Here is a 15,847-nt window from a genome sequence, read left to right as displayed (position 1 = left end):
ATGAATAATTTGTTAGGGGAGCCAAGTATATTCTTCTGCTGCTCTTCCCCTCTTTTGGGGACTATCAGGAATAAATTATCAATTCTAAAGAACGACTGAGATGGGAAACTATTTTTATTCTTAATATTTTTTCTTCTGAAAGTGTACAGTGTGCTGAGAATTCTTTTATCTTCTTCAGCAGCCCCAAAGACTCTTTGTACTTATTCTGAAACTCTTAAATGACTTCTATGTTCTGAAAGACTCTAACAACTTAACAATTTAATATGGATTTTTTTTATTTCTTATTTTTTGTAACCAAGCAAGAAGGATCCTCAAACAGATCTGCTTGTTCCTAGTGGGTTCTAAGTGAAGAACATAGCTTTTCATAAATGTTCCAATTGTAGGCTCTTAGAGAAGGTTTGCTTCTCATTAGGATTTAAAATTTTGTCCTAGGGAAATAAGATAGAAGAATTTGAGGGGCTGGTCTATAGCTCAGTGGTAGAGCACTTGTCCAGTCCTGAGTGCAATTCCCAGCACTGCAAAAAAAACAGTAAAAATAAAACTTAAAAACATTTTAAATGAATAAAGTTAAATGCAGAAAGGAAAAAAAAAAACAACAACATGATAGTCATTTGGCCTGCCAAGTGTTTAGACGAAAAAGCTGAAGTAATTTGTCTATTGTGGTGTGAATAGAAGTTAATCTCCGTCAATAGCATACACGAGCATTTATTAAATATATTCTGGAAAGTTCTGTGTGATGTAGTGTAAATTAAGCTAACAGATTGTGAACCTCATGAGACCAGGGACTATTCATAGTACATATTTGGCATCAAAAAATAATTGTTGCTCTAAATTATACTGAATGTTTAAACAGACATTATGTATGTGACTCCTTTGGTCAATATATATAAATTGGAATACACATGTTTAGAGTTATATGTAAGCCCTCACCAGACACAAAACACACACCAGGCAGTAGTCCAAGGGCACACACTTGAATGGCATAAGGCATGGGTGCCGCTGAGCTCATGCCACATTCCAAGCACAGCTTGACACAGAGTGCTAAGTGCTTCCTGAGTTGATTTGACAGGAGTCAGGTGGAAACCAGCTTACAAATAGGCAAAAGCAGCAGATCTATAATGATCTCCATGAAGCGCTAGACAGACCATCAGGAGAGACCTGGTCTTGACCTCACAGACTCCATACTCCAGGGAGGAGAAAATACACTTTCCTGAAGAAGAGTATCCGTGCTAACACTTGCCTGTGCTGCCCCGCCCCACCTCCTCATTCTACCCCAAGAGAGCCTTAGAAAGTCTGAGAGGAATACAAAATCCAAGCCATGAAGATATACTTTATTTTATAATAGATAATAAATTTAAGCAGTTTGAGAAGTCAAACAATGTGAAAAGGAACATAAAGCAAAGCCTTTTCCTTCTCTGCTCTCCATCTGCCAGACCATCCCCAGCCCCCAGAATATTCATTTCCTATTTTTCTTTCCTTTATGTAAATATAGGAAATTATGAATATATAGGTATATATATGTATGTGTATTATATATGTATGTGTATATATAATATATATGTATATCTTATATATATATATACATACACATACACATACATATCCCATGTTAGTGCCTCTTGTAGGTCTTCTCATGTCACTGCATAGAGGAGGCTGGTGTGGTTTCCTTCTCTGTTGTACAGATTTAACCTGTTTTCTAATTATGGTCATTTGGGTATTACCATTGTTCTACTATTAGAAATTTTAATGCAGTTAAAAACTGTGGACGTTCACATATGCATATACATTGCGTGTATGCAGGTGTATCTGGAAGGTGAGTTATGAGGAATAGGGTTAAAAAGCCAACAGGCATAAACTTACAACTTTAAACACTTCTGCCAAACTATTGTCCAAAGGAGCGATACCCCTTGCCTCTGTTACCAGAAAAATAGACGAGAATGCTGCTTCTCCACAGCATCTTCTCTGTCCTCTACAGTGTGCAGTCAAATGCAATTAAATGACCAAAAGTGTCTCAACCTCATTTTAGCTGTAGTGATGGGCTTGGCCTCTTGTCACATGCCTGAGGATCACTTGCATTTCCTTTCCTGGAAATTTTTTTTTTTATCTTTTGCCCAATTAACAACTGCAAGTTTTGTGTCATTTTCTTATCAATTTCCAGGAGTTCCTAGAGAAATTCTTCCTTTATCTATGAAAAGTTTTTGCTTTTCAGAGATTAAACAAAATGTTCTTTTCTAATTTTTAAGCTTGCCATCCTCACTCTCATATCTTCCTTAACTTATTTAACCAAATAAATTTTGTCTCAAGAAAAAGAGCCCATAGTATTTGCAAAGGAGTTCAAATGTCATTTTTTTAAACTAATCTTTATGATTCATTTCCATAAAATCATTTATTGATTCAACCATACTTATTGAATATCACTTGTATGTTTGGGTGCTGGAAATATTGCATTGAACAAAACACAAAAGATCCCTATCAGGAGAGAAACATGGTAGTGAAATTTATACTCTATTCAGTGATGGAGAGTACTATGGAAAATCAGAGCAAGAAACATACAGGGAAGTCCCAGGGAAGGGCTGACTTACAATTTTAAATAAGATAATCAAGGAAGGCCTCTCTGGAAAAGTGATATTTGACTGAAAGACCTGAGGGAGAGAGTCGTGAAGATGTTTAAGGAAAAGACTTTGCAGATAGAGAACAGCAAGTACAGATGCCCTGGAGTGGGAAGGAGACAGTTGGAAATGAAGCCACAGAGAGCAGGGGCTGGGAGCAGGTCACAGAAGCCTTGAAGGCTGCTCTGAGCCCTTCTGAGTGCTTCTGAGTGTTAGAAAGCTCTGGAAGATGGTGAACAAGGAGCAGCAGGGTGGTTACCCTGGCTGTTGCACTGAGAACTGGAGGCCATGGAGAAGCAGGAGAGTCAGGAGGCTGTGACTGGAGTCTAGGAGAGAAAGTGAATGCACCATGACTGAAATGAATGCGTGCCCCGCTCTCCCACTGTAGCTCAGCAGTGAGCATGTCTCCTCTTAGAAAACACAGTAAAATGAAGAGTTGTTTGAAAAATAATTGTTAAAGTAGTAAAAGAACAGTTTATTCTTTATATTTAGACTGTATTCATCCTCTTCTTTACTTACATTTAGTTTAACACAAAGTTCATTTACCTTAGTTTATTCCTGTAGCAATTCAGCAACCACCAGCCACACTGCATTATGGATATGCATGTATTTATGTGTATGTATGTGTGTGCATGTATATACATGTGCACTACTGCATATTTACATTACATAAATAATATACACATACATATATGGATAGAGGTGAGATGACTTGTGAGTAATAAGTGATACTTGGCAGTTTTTTGTTATAATTTAAAAAAAAAACCCTTACATACATATTTGAGGGATTGTTTGACTTTTCAGAATGGTGGCAACCCCAGATTAGAGCAGAACACACATACACACTTGTTCTCCAGTTTGGTAGAATCAGCATGACTGATGGAGAATTCTGTGAGGGCTTGGGAACTTCCCCTGTCAGCAAGAACCCTGAAGTTGCTTGAGCCAGGAGTAGTGGTGTTTGCTTGGGCTGCGACTACTTAAACAAAATGAATGTTTGAGCAGGATGAAGCCCCAGGGATCCTCTAGTTTGGCTCTTGTCAAGTTAGGAATCTGAGGTCTAGAGAGATGAAGCAAATCCCCTAAAATTATTGTCAGAGGTTGAAGTAGATCCCTGGTCTCCCTGAATCCCAGTTCATACACATCTCAGAGTATTTTTCTCCTTGATATGTGGATTACAATTTCTTATTGGCCACCTTCTAAAGGACAGTCCACTAACAACTGGTCTATTTTTTAAAATTCAGAAAAGTAGAGAGGATTTGATCTCTGTGTTTGGTAAAATATGTGCACAGAACCTCCAAAAACACCTCGAATAAGGTGGTTTTGTATCAACATCTAGACTCCATGTATGGTACTTTAGTCACCTTTTAAATACTTTCAACAAAAAGGGGAATTCAGCAGTGATTTAGTGACAAGTTATTATTCAGGAGATAAAAAAAGAAGACACTGTAAAGTTCAGAGAGGAAAAAATGCTTGCAGACCAGAAACAACTCAAAGTAATGGAATTTATAATGAAATAGTTCAATTTTCCAAAATCAATCATGGGAACAGGGCATTTCCAAAGTGAATGTATTATTTCTAAGGGAAAGTTAGTTATCCAGTGCAAGAGGATGTTTGGTAGAGGAAGCTTTGATGAAGCTGGAATGTCTTACAGTGAACGAAGTAAGGTACATACAGAAGAACTTACCATTGGGGGCAGAGGGAGGAATAGCGGTTTGTTAAACACAGGATGCCCACAACTAAGCCTGCACATATGGTGACCTTGAAGGCAACATTTATATATGGACTTAGTTGTAATCAGGCTTTGTAATGAAGTATAAAACTTTTTGATATGGTTTAGATATGAGGTGTCCTTCAAAAGCTCATGTGTGAGACAATGTAAGAAAGTTTAGAGGTAGAGTGATTGGGTTATGAGAGTTGTAACCTAATGTATGTATTAATCCCCTAATAGGGGCTAATTGGGTGGGAACTGTAGGTGGGTAGGTCGATGGGTGTGCCTTTGAGGTTTATATTCTGTCCATGGTGAGCAAAGCTCTCTCTCTCTCTCTCTGCTTCCTGGTGCCATGTCCTTAGCTGCTCTTCTATTCCATACCCTTTCTCCATGATGTTCTGCCTCCCCTTGGACCCAGAGTGATGAAATTGGCCACCTCAGGACTGAAACCTCTGAAACTGTGAGCACCAGAATAAACTTTTCCTCCTTTAATTGTTCTTGTCAGGCCTTTCAGTCATAGCAGTTAAAAAGCTGACTAAAACACTTTTTTAAGTTCTGCCTATTCACACGTGAAGACCTCAAACCAAATAGATTCAGGCTTTTAATTCCAGAGGGAGGAAGTAAATGATTTCAGCAGTAGAATATCATGGTGATAACATCTTTTATTTTATGTTGTATCTCATTACTCACAAGACTTTTTAATATATTATCTCATTTGACATTCAGAATATCTCTGAGTTATTATAATGTTATTATTCTAGGATCATCATCCCATTTTACCAACAAAGAACCTGGGAGACTTAGGCTCAGGGAGCTTGTGTGGCTTGCCCAAGGCTTCACCCCTCCAGCATATAGCAGAGCCAAAACCTAAACCTGGGTCTTTCAGTCCTAAGCTTGCTATACTTACTGACACTCCACCTCTCTTTAAGAGAGCTTTCAGGAATGCAGACCTGGAGCCATGAGAGAGAATTGTTAGGCTCTTTTCAGCTCTACCTTGTGGCATTTCTAAAAGATCCATGTCTTCATGTAGATATCTTAACCCACCCTTCCCTAATTAAGTGTGGGCAAATTAATGATTCTTAAGCCACTTAGACCTAGATCTGTGCTTCCGAAAAACTATCACATCCAAAGTGCTCTCTGAGAAAGTTTAGTCGCAGTATGCAGCCTCAGCACACATGTCAGGAAATGCCACTCTTATCCTTCCTGCACCCTAAGAGCTTTGAACTCTTAGCATCTATTCACACTGTAGGCTTTTCTAGGGTCTTTCAGAAGAGAAAAAGCTGTGGAAGCATCAGAAATTGTTGTTGGGGTGGGATACTCCATGAAGGAAGGCCAGAGGGGAGGGCACCTTTATGTGGCCTTTTTGCCCTGTATGGACCACAGCTGCAGAGAAGGGGAAACCTGTAGTGTGCAGAGAAGTACCTTTCATTTCCCTCCAGAAGGATTGAGTTGGCTCTATCCAGCTCAAAGTCTCCTGTGGAACTTAATTAAAATAATCCATTTTCATATTTCCTTCATTACTTGCCATTTATTTATACTCTACCTACTTTCGAGAAGATTTGAGCCAGTTAGCATAATGGGTATAAAAGTGTTTCTAAATTATTAGGAGCATATAACTACAAAATTGTGTTTATATCATGAAAAATATGTGTCCTGCCCAGCATGATGGATGGTGCATGCTTGCAATCCCAGAAACTGGGGAAGCTGAGACAGGAGGATCACAAATTCAAGGCCAGCTCCAAAATGTAGAGGCCCTCAGCAACTTAGCAAGACCCTATCTCAAAGTTAAGAGAGAGAGAGAGAGAGAGAGAGAGAGAGAGAGAGAGAGAGGAAAAAAGAGCTGCTCAGGATGTGTTCTCACTCAAGAACTGTAGGGCTGGGCATTTTCTCTGTCTGTCTCAGGTCTAGGCAGAATTTTCCCAAATATCCTCAGTCCTCAAGGACAGCCTGGGCAACTCAGGAACACCCTGTCTCAAAATTAAAGTATAGAAAGGGTCGGGGATGTAGCTCAGTAGCAGAACACTCCTAGGTTCTCTAAATAAATAAAAATAAAAAATGTATGTTCTCTGCCTGGTGTTTTTTCCCCCACTTGCTTTTTTACATTTTACCTCAGAAATTTTTTTCTTCTTTCTTTTTAGGAATAGCAACTATAATGATAATGGGCTAGGTCTTATACAAGAAAATAACTGTGATAATTGCAAAAAATGGAATTAGTTAAAGAATTATTATGCAGATATCTTGTTCTTATCTCAGATTTTTTTTTTTTGGCTCAAATATCTGTGAGACTCATTGACACTAGGTTTAGGACATTCAGAACTCACTCTGCCCCTCAGTCATCACCTAAGTCAACTTTGCTATTCCTCCTCTCACAGATAAATACCACTCAGTCACATAGTGAAAAGTCAGTTAATTGATCAATTTGTGAGCTGCATGAACTTTAGAGAGCAGAGGTGGTTACTCCTGTAAACATGACAGGAAGGGTAGAGTGCCTTTACTTTCTGATGGTGGCAGTCATACTGGGAGGTCTCTGGGGGCTGCAAGTTGGAAAGCAGATGCTGAAGTTGAGAGTCTGTTTAACCAGCAGTGACCATGCATTACATCAGGTTACTAAGCACTCGCTGGGTGCCTGGCAGTTTCACAGGTGTAAAGATACATTCGTGAACAAAGCAGGGAACCGGCTCCCTACCAAGCTCACATGCCAGAGGGGGAACTGTAACAGACAAATTGCAAGTTCCAAGTGTGGCTGGAGAAGTGTGACCACAGTGAAAGCAGCAAGGCACAGTCTAGAGGGACAGGTCCTTGAAAAGTCAAGGAGAGGAATTGGAATTTTATTTAAAGTGTGAGAAAAATCACTGGGGGGTTTTGAGCAGGGGAGGAAATTGATGTTTTATGTTTCCTAAAGGATATTACTGGCTTCAAAATGTCACAGACCTGTTTTAGAGCAGGAAAAAGGTTTCATCTCAAGTGCAAACTCCTCTTGATTGGTCATTTCCAACTGTGTTTCTGGGTTGAGAAGTTCTGGATAAGCACATACCGGTTCAGAGGGAAACAGGTCACACCAGTGAGCAGCAATGCCACAGACACAAGGATGTTTCCGCGTATGTCCTTGGCTGACCAAGGATTTTAGTGAAATGTCATGGGTGTGGCCAATTATGTAAAATAAAAACAAATATAAAGCAGCCAGAAGTCTTATTAAAATATCTCAAAAATGCAAAAGTTCTTCTGCAATAGGCAGATGACATCGATATGAATTGTAGAAATCCCTTTCATTGCAAATCGGGCACTATCGGTACCTGCTTTCTCTGTATCTGCTTGAAGAATTTCCCATTTTCACTAGAGGGTGTGTCTAATGATGAAGATAAGCAGAAGGTCTAGAAAATGCCAGAAAAAAAAATGCAGCATTTGCTGAATGATAATTTTCTAATCTCTCCTACCAGGTCTTCTGACTTCTAGGCTTGTCAGCTACTCCTGGCTAAGAGAAGTGAATCAAATTCATTTTTTTTACTATTGTTTAAAAACCCCATTAGACTATTATTATAGGACTCCTTCAAGACAGATTCATGACTATGGAATAATAATTATTATGCTAATATATAGATGAAAGAAAAAAGTGGGTTTCTATTATTTAAGATGTAAGTTATATTTTACTCCCCAAATATTCAAGTCAGACCAATAAACTGACTACTAATGACTAGTGTAGTTGTAAGAACTGATGAAATTTTCTTCACTTACCACCTGTCCTTGATGTAGTGCAGTTGGAGGACACCTTTGTAGCTTAGAGACAATGATGTTTGCAATGGATATCATTAAGAAAGGACACACGTGCGTGTGCCTCTGGAACCAGCTTTATATCTTCAGTTAATACTCTCTACTGTGAGAAAAAAGCACAGCTGTTACTCTCTCAGAATGTCTCAGAATGCCAACCCTTGCTTCCCACATGTGCATTATACTCACAGAGTTACATATCAGGGTAGAGGAGTGTCAACATGTTTGGGGTTGTCATTCATTTAACTGTTTCTTCAAAAGGAATAATTTGGGATAGATTAAGTATTTACCTTCCATGGAATATTACTGATTTCTATCTACCATTTGTCTCTCAGATGTATCTATACCTAACTGTACAAAGGTAGCCAGTTTTTCAAACACATTGTTATTTGTAATGGTTATGGTGACAGTAGTAACAGCTGACACATCTTCAGCATTTGTTATCAGATGTTGAGGGCATTTTTTCAGTGCACATTCACAGTAACTCTGTGCCATAGGAACTAATCTGATCTTGATCTGTGATCTGGACAAACTGAGGTACTGTAATATATTCATAGTCACTAGAACTTAGAAAACACATGTCTCACATTTCCAATGAACATAAGACAGGTTTGTTCTAGACATGAGAGGGAACTGGGGGTGGGGAATGCCCAGAATCTTTAGTTTGCACAGATGTTTTTACTGCTTCTAAAGGAGCTTCAATCTATTAGCACTGCTACTAGCTTTGTGCACTTCAGGATAAAACTTCAAATCTCTTCCAACTGAGACCCAAAGAAGTATCATGGTACAGTGACTGAGAGCACAGGCTAGAGAGATCCAGTCAGCCTAGGTTCAAATCCTAGCTCTGCCACTTATGAGCTGTGTAACACAGCCAATTTTGCCCGATGTCTCTGTACCTCAGTTTTTCCTACCCCATAGCATTACTATGAGTATGAAAATGAGTTAATATTTGCAAACCATAGGACATAGGAAATGTTTGTTAAATATCAAATTGGGAGACTTGGGTATCCCAACTCTTTGGTAATGGCAGGTTCAACTTATTCCACCAGCCTGCATCATGGCCTCAGGCAGCTCAGCCTTCCTGGCCTCTTGGCTTGTGTGTACCATGATGTGGTTAGACCACTTGATTGCTCAGGTCCTGTCTCTCCTACAACTCTTCTAGAATGTACAGATTCCACCCCACTCCTGGTTGCTTTCATTCCTCCTCTGGAGAATGTTTTTCTACTTTCTTTTCTAGTAGGTATGGTCATTGTTATTTGTGAATAGTACATTTTAGACGTTAACAAATGCCTAGGTGATTACACTTTATTCTCTAGAGAAAAAGGTCTTATGGAAAGAAATGTTCTATGACTTTTAGGTTGAGCAAGGTGTTGACTGGTTGAACACTTCATCCAGGAACATGTACTTACAAACTCACGTTTGTACGTATGCTGTCACATTAAGAATGTTTGATGAGCATGGAACTTTTGCTTCTAGAAGTTGCTCAAAGATGACTCATTTTAAAAAGCACACCACTGGGAATTGAAAGACGATTTGCTGTAGCCAAGGAAGATTAGGATGCTGTCTCTCATTTTTAGGAGAGAAGATGGATGCTGAGCATTTTAAAGTTTATCCACTTGGTGACAGTGACAAGACAGTGCAGTTGTGTTCAGCATCAATGTGTCACACCAAAGTTTCTTGCTAATAATGTGTTAAATCTCAGCCATTATATATTTTGGAGATACCAACTGTTTTAAAGCTGTGAATTACAGTCATATAAAGTGGATAAATTGTAGTTATATGTGCTTCTAAAATGCCTGTTGCAAACACTGTACTCTTTTGAAGTTAAGATATCCAAAATCCTCAGTTTGGAATAAGGCTGACCTTCCCTGTTCCAAGGAAACTCTCTTTTGCTTTACATGAATTTTGCTTATATTCCAGGGATTATAGATCCAGCTCTTTATATCTTAATCAAATTATTAGCTGAACTATCCACTACCAGCTTGGTTAATATGAGAAAGTAAAATATGCATACAAATTTTCATGAATATTTATGAATATGATTTTCTTCCACTGAGGGCCCTTTAATATTGGTTTGCATTATTTACTGTAGTCTATTTATGCCCTTGCATGCTTTCTGCAGTATTGTATTCACAGTGCCTTGCAGACAGTAGCCATGCAATCAATATTTGTGAAATCGTGATAAAATGAATGAATACTTGCACCTTCAATTTCTTCCAAAAAGATTTGAGGATATTATCTGTTACATAAACAAATAATTAGGGCGATTGTTTGAAATGTTACTGAAGTGATTCATGACTGTGTTAATTGTTCACCCTTATAAAGGACTGGATCCTTTTCCCTCCACCAGAGTAATCCCAAGAGAGGCCTTGGGTTTAACACTTCTGCCAGATGAAAGGGGCAGGGCTGGGGAGGGGAACCCTTTAGAATGGCTAGGCTCATCTAGCAGTTATACTTTCTTACCAGCTCAACTAGAGTAAATGTATTTATTATAACGCAAAATAATCCTAAATTTAAATTGCTAATAGTTGAATAAAGTGATTTAAAGGAGTGAACTATAAAGAACATCTAACATTATATATGGCATTTTGGAAATACTCATTTTTATACAGACTTAGAAACTAAATGCTTATTCCACAACATTAGTATATTTTATGATATCTCGTACATTTGCAAAATGTATACTAAAGCTTGAACCCTTTATGGTGTCCTTTCTATTGCCACCTTTTCCTACTAAAGAAATGTGTTAGATAGGAATCCTGGTTCAGCCTTTCAGCTCCTTTGCATGTACTGCAGGCTTTTTTATTGGGTTTTTTTTTTTTTTTGGTTAACTATTTTTTTTATTCACATGTTCTCCTATTATTAAAGTTAAAAACACAGCAGAATCTTATAAGATACAAAAATATTAGTGAAAAGAGAATGAGGAGAATAAAATTTAAAATTAATCTCCTGGAGTATACACAGTGCATACCCATAAAAAAATGAATAAAATCCAGTTTAGGTTTTATCTTCAGGTAAGTTAGTTTGTTTTCATATATAAGGTGTATAAGACCCAGCTCTTTTAAGTTGGGAGACGTTACAATAAGTAGCATTGTTCTCCAGTTGTTTTCTCTGTAATGTCTACAATTTGAAGGTATAGGCACTGGGTTTGAGGGAAAACCTTTTCAGCCTTCTGTCCCCTCCCACCTCATGTCGCATAGCAAGTGATTTCTTCTCTGCAGGCTCTTCTCCCTGGTCTCCTGCTGCGTGGAGATCATCCTCTGCAATGTCCCTGCAATAAGAGGAGAAGGTGAAAATCAGCCTGCAGGTTTAAATTAATTGCACTCCTCAGTTATGCTATGAGTTGGCCAACACTTTAAATAACGACACTCTAAACTTCTAGTTTAAACATAATTGGAAAGAGAAAGTTGACATTAAAGTGGGAAGAGTAAACTTAACTGAAGGTGAATAGTGTAAAACATTCCTATGCAAATGCTTGAATAATTTGATAAAGCTATTCACAGGCCGTTGACTATTTTATGAAATACACCTGTTATGGGTTTGGAGCACTAACTTAAACATCTTTTTTTCCCAAACCTTAATGACTAATTATGTTGCTTTCATTCTACTGGAACATGACTTTTATTTCTGATGGAAGTAGTTTTTAAAATATAATCTTTTATCTAGTTATATATGTAATACTTATTCAGATATTGTTAGAAATGGCTCCATTTGAAATTGTGTGGTTTCTACAGTTACCATCTAAAGGAAGTTGGGTACAAGTGTACAGGTCCTTGTATGTCTTCTCTTCATATGAAAAAGAAATAGATGCAGTTAGTGGCTCTGGTTCTGACCTCTCCAGGGATTGTGTTTTTATCCACATGTAGCAACCTGTATCAGTTTATATTTCTGTGCTACTGAACCATAGTCAGGACTTACTCATTTTTTGTGTATCCATTACCCAGTGCATCAGGCAGTGCACACAGGCAGGTACCCAGACAATATTTGCTAAAAGAATTGATATTTTATGTGAATAATGATGGACGGTAAAGCTGAGAATGAGGCTTCAATCTTCCTTTTTTTTTTTTGGCTCTTATATGGCATATTTCACTATCAATTTTGTCTCTTTTATGCATAGCTAAAATTGACATATTGTATTTCTGAGGAAGAAATTCTATTAGCATATTCCGTCAAGCTCTAAATAGAGGCAATTATTAGAACTAATATTTATGTGCAGGCATTAATTGCGAAGAAAAATAATTTACTTGTAAATGCAAGATTGTATTAACTTTATCTGTAATGAAATTTTTGTTCATCCTGAAATCATAGCAAATTATTAAAATTGCTTTGTGAGGAGTACAAAGTTACCAAGGGAATCAAATTTGTTTTATAAGGACACTTGATGTAATTAATTTTAAAAATATCTCTTTTCTTTTTTTATACCCGACTTTAGATAATGATTTTTTTAAACTTAGTAAAAAATAGTAAAAAACTATTTTTCCCATTTCTATCCCTTTCCCTTGTCATTTAATCTTCTAGAATACACCTTTAATTTTCTATTCTACACTAACTGCATTATATTGCATCTTATAATGCTCTATTAGAGGATAAATTCAGAAATTATATATGCTTTTGAAACAAGTAAAGACAGAATTGTTGGTGAACACTTTTGCCCAGAACTTCAGGAGGATAGGTAATGTAACCAGGTCTGATCTTCAGCTAGTGCACACTATTTTAGTTATAGTGTCTAGTTTCTTCTCTGATGGGTCAAGGCCTAACCCTTAAGGCTATTAAATATTTCATTAATTATCTCTGCTTGAATAATAACTCCAAAACTTCATGTGAACTCTACTTTAAATATCTTTAAATTATCAGACTTAATTTATTCTCAGAGTGTATTTGAGTTCTGTATAAAATTCCACATCTTTGAAATCTGGAAGTGACAGATAGGAAGTTCTTTGCTAGTCATTCTTCCTTTCCATAGCACCCCTATCTAATTCATCAGTAAATTTTACTGGCTTTCCTTTCAAACTCCTCTCATTGCAGTCTCTTTTGTTACTATAGCCTAAGTCATATGGTCCTGCTCCTAGACAGATGGAATATGTTATTTTTTGGTCTCTCTGTTTCCAGCCTTACTTCTGATAGTGCATTCTCCAAACAAAAGAAGAATTGCTAGTTATTCCTAAAAAAAAGGCCCAGTGCCTGTCTTAAAGGCCTCTACCCTTGTGTCCCCTCCCCTGGGTTCTTTGCTCGAGTGATCCTTACCTCCAGAGTGCTCCAGCCTTGTACACGCACACCGCTGGAATGCCAGCTCCCTGCAAGCAAGGTGATTGTTTGGCTCCCTCTGGTATCCTCAGAACTCCATCTGACACATAGCAGTTGCTCAAATGAATGAATGAATGAATGAACAAATGGTTGAACAGTGTTTCCAGTCATTCCTTCTGAGTACACTCTGGTTTAGGGATAGAAAGCCAAGTTTTTTAAAATTTCTTTTTGTTGTCCTTATTCGGTGGTGTTTTTACACATGAAATATACTGTAGCGAAAGCAATATAAACCATTTAAAATCTTATGATTAAAAGCAGATGACAGTGACAAAGGAAATCAACCAATATTAAGCAAAATGAAGCCTATTCAGTATTAAATTATTAAAAAGAAATGGGATCAACATAGAAAAAGAAATTGCTTAATGTTATCAAAGAATGTGCACATGAACACTGCCTGAGTGAAAAGATGCCCTAGACTCTAATGTGCAAAGATTTTGTATCATAATATTCACATAAAGGAAATTCAAACCAGATTTCCAGTGGGAAACTATTTTGTTTTCAATTGGCCTGCCCTCAATCATCACCTGACCTACACTGGTCACTGCCTTGCATCTCCTTGGTTTACTTTGCTCAAACTCTAAAACATGTTTTATAAGTAGCTTGTCATTTTCTTGTTGTTTTGATGGTGATGATGGTGGTGACGGTGGTGTTTATGTTTTGATTGTCTGTCTCACCTCTAAATGTAAGCTTCATGAGGGAAGGAACTTCTTATCTTATTCATGCCCATATTCTCAGCATAATAATTTCCTGGCACATGTTTGGTATGTAATAACTATGTGTGGAATTGATGAATAAAGAAATGTCCAATGCTCATCCCAATAATTTTTATATAACAAAGAATGCTGGTTAAAAAAAGTAATTTACTAAAAGTGAGATTAAAATAATATAAAATAGTATGATGCTAGCATGAATAGATGAGCACAAAAGAAAGGAGGATTTGCTGTGTTTTACAATTTAATAAATGTGTCATCTCAAATTATTGGAGAAGAATGATTGAATTGACAATGATTGATTTATTATATAGGCATGGCATAATTATCTGTCCTCCTTGGACAAACAAATTGAGTACTCTGTTGTCACATAATATTAAAAAAATAATTCCAGAAATTTATACCTGCACAAACATACAAAGTCATCCCTTGCTTAAATTCAGTGATATGTTTGGAGAAATGCATGGTTAGGTGATTTTTTTGTTATATGAACAGCATAGAGTAGATTTACACAAACCTTAATGATAGGACCTAGGCTACAAACATGTAGAGCATGTAATTGTACTGAATACTGTAGGCATTTGTAACATAGTTGCAAGTATTTGTGCATCTAAACATATAAAAGTGCAGTAAAAATACAATAGAAAAGATGCAAAAAAAAAAAACACACTTTATAGGGCACTACTGGAGTGGAGCTTACAGGACTGGCAGTTGCTCCTGGTGAGTGTGGCTGAGTGGTGAGCGAATATGAAGGCCCAGACTGTGCTCTGCTGTAGACTTTATGAACCCTGCACACTTAGGCTCCACAAAGTCTATTTTAAAAGTACATTTTCTTCAATAAGAGATAGACTTCAGCTTGCTGTAACTTTTTTATTTTATGTACTTTTAATTTTTTAAAATGTTTTGACTCTTTTCTAATAACATTAGCTAACAACATACTTTGTACAACTATATAGAAATATCTTTTCTTTATATTCTTACTCTAAGCTTTCTTCTATTTAAATTTTTTTTTATTTTGTCTTTCAAACTTTTTTGTTTAAACTAAAGACACACACACGTTAGCCTAGGCCTACACAGAGCAGTGTCATCAATAACATTGTCCCACTGAAAGGTCTTCAGGAGCTATAACAATCATGAAACTGTCATCTCCTGTGACAATGACTTCTGGAATTCCTCTAAGGGACCTTCCTGCCTGTTCTCTCTAAACAATAAAATGTATAAAATAGTAATCTGTACTATTACTAGTATGTAACATAGTCATTTATTATTATTAACAATAACAGTCATTTATTATCATCAAATATAATTGCTTTACATAACTGGTTGTGCTATACTTTTATGCAACTGGCAACACATTTGGTGTGTTTACACCAGCATCACCATAAACACTTGACTAATACATAGTAATACAATGTCTATCACATCTCTAGGTAATAAGAGTTTTTCAGCTCCACTGTAATCTTTGTGTGTGTGTGTGTGTGTGTGTGTGTGTGTGTGGTGCTAGAGATTGAACCCAGGGCTTTGTGCATGCAAGGCAAGCACTCTATCAACTAGGCTATATCCCCAGCCCTTCCACTGTAATCTTTTTATTAAAAAAATTATTTTTTAGTTGTAGTTGGACACAATACTTTTATTTTATTTATTTTTATGTGGTGCTGAGGATCAAACCCATGGCCTCACATGTGTTAAGCGAGCGCTCTATTGCTGAGCCACAACCCCAGCCTTCCCCCCCCCACTGTAATCTTATGGGA

At 37.2% G+C, this 15,847-nt stretch overlaps 1 protein-coding gene across 5 annotated transcripts in view; it reads left to right on the top strand.

The window, feature by feature from the left end:
* Cdk14 (cyclin dependent kinase 14) overlaps positions 1–15,847 on the top strand; it is a 599,374-nt gene that overhangs the window by 436,308 nt on the left and 147,219 nt on the right. The window lies entirely within an intron of this gene.

This window comes from Marmota monax, unplaced genomic scaffold (assembly GCF_021218885.2).
Source record: "Marmota monax isolate L192 unplaced genomic scaffold, Marmota_monax_Labrador192_F-V1.1 WCK01_AAM20220418_F8-fsc00165, whole genome shotgun sequence".
Taxonomy (NCBI): Eukaryota; Metazoa; Chordata; class Mammalia; order Rodentia; family Sciuridae; genus Marmota; species Marmota monax.
The sequence above is the reverse complement of the archived record's forward strand: the minus strand, read 5'-3'. Positions and strand labels throughout refer to the sequence as shown.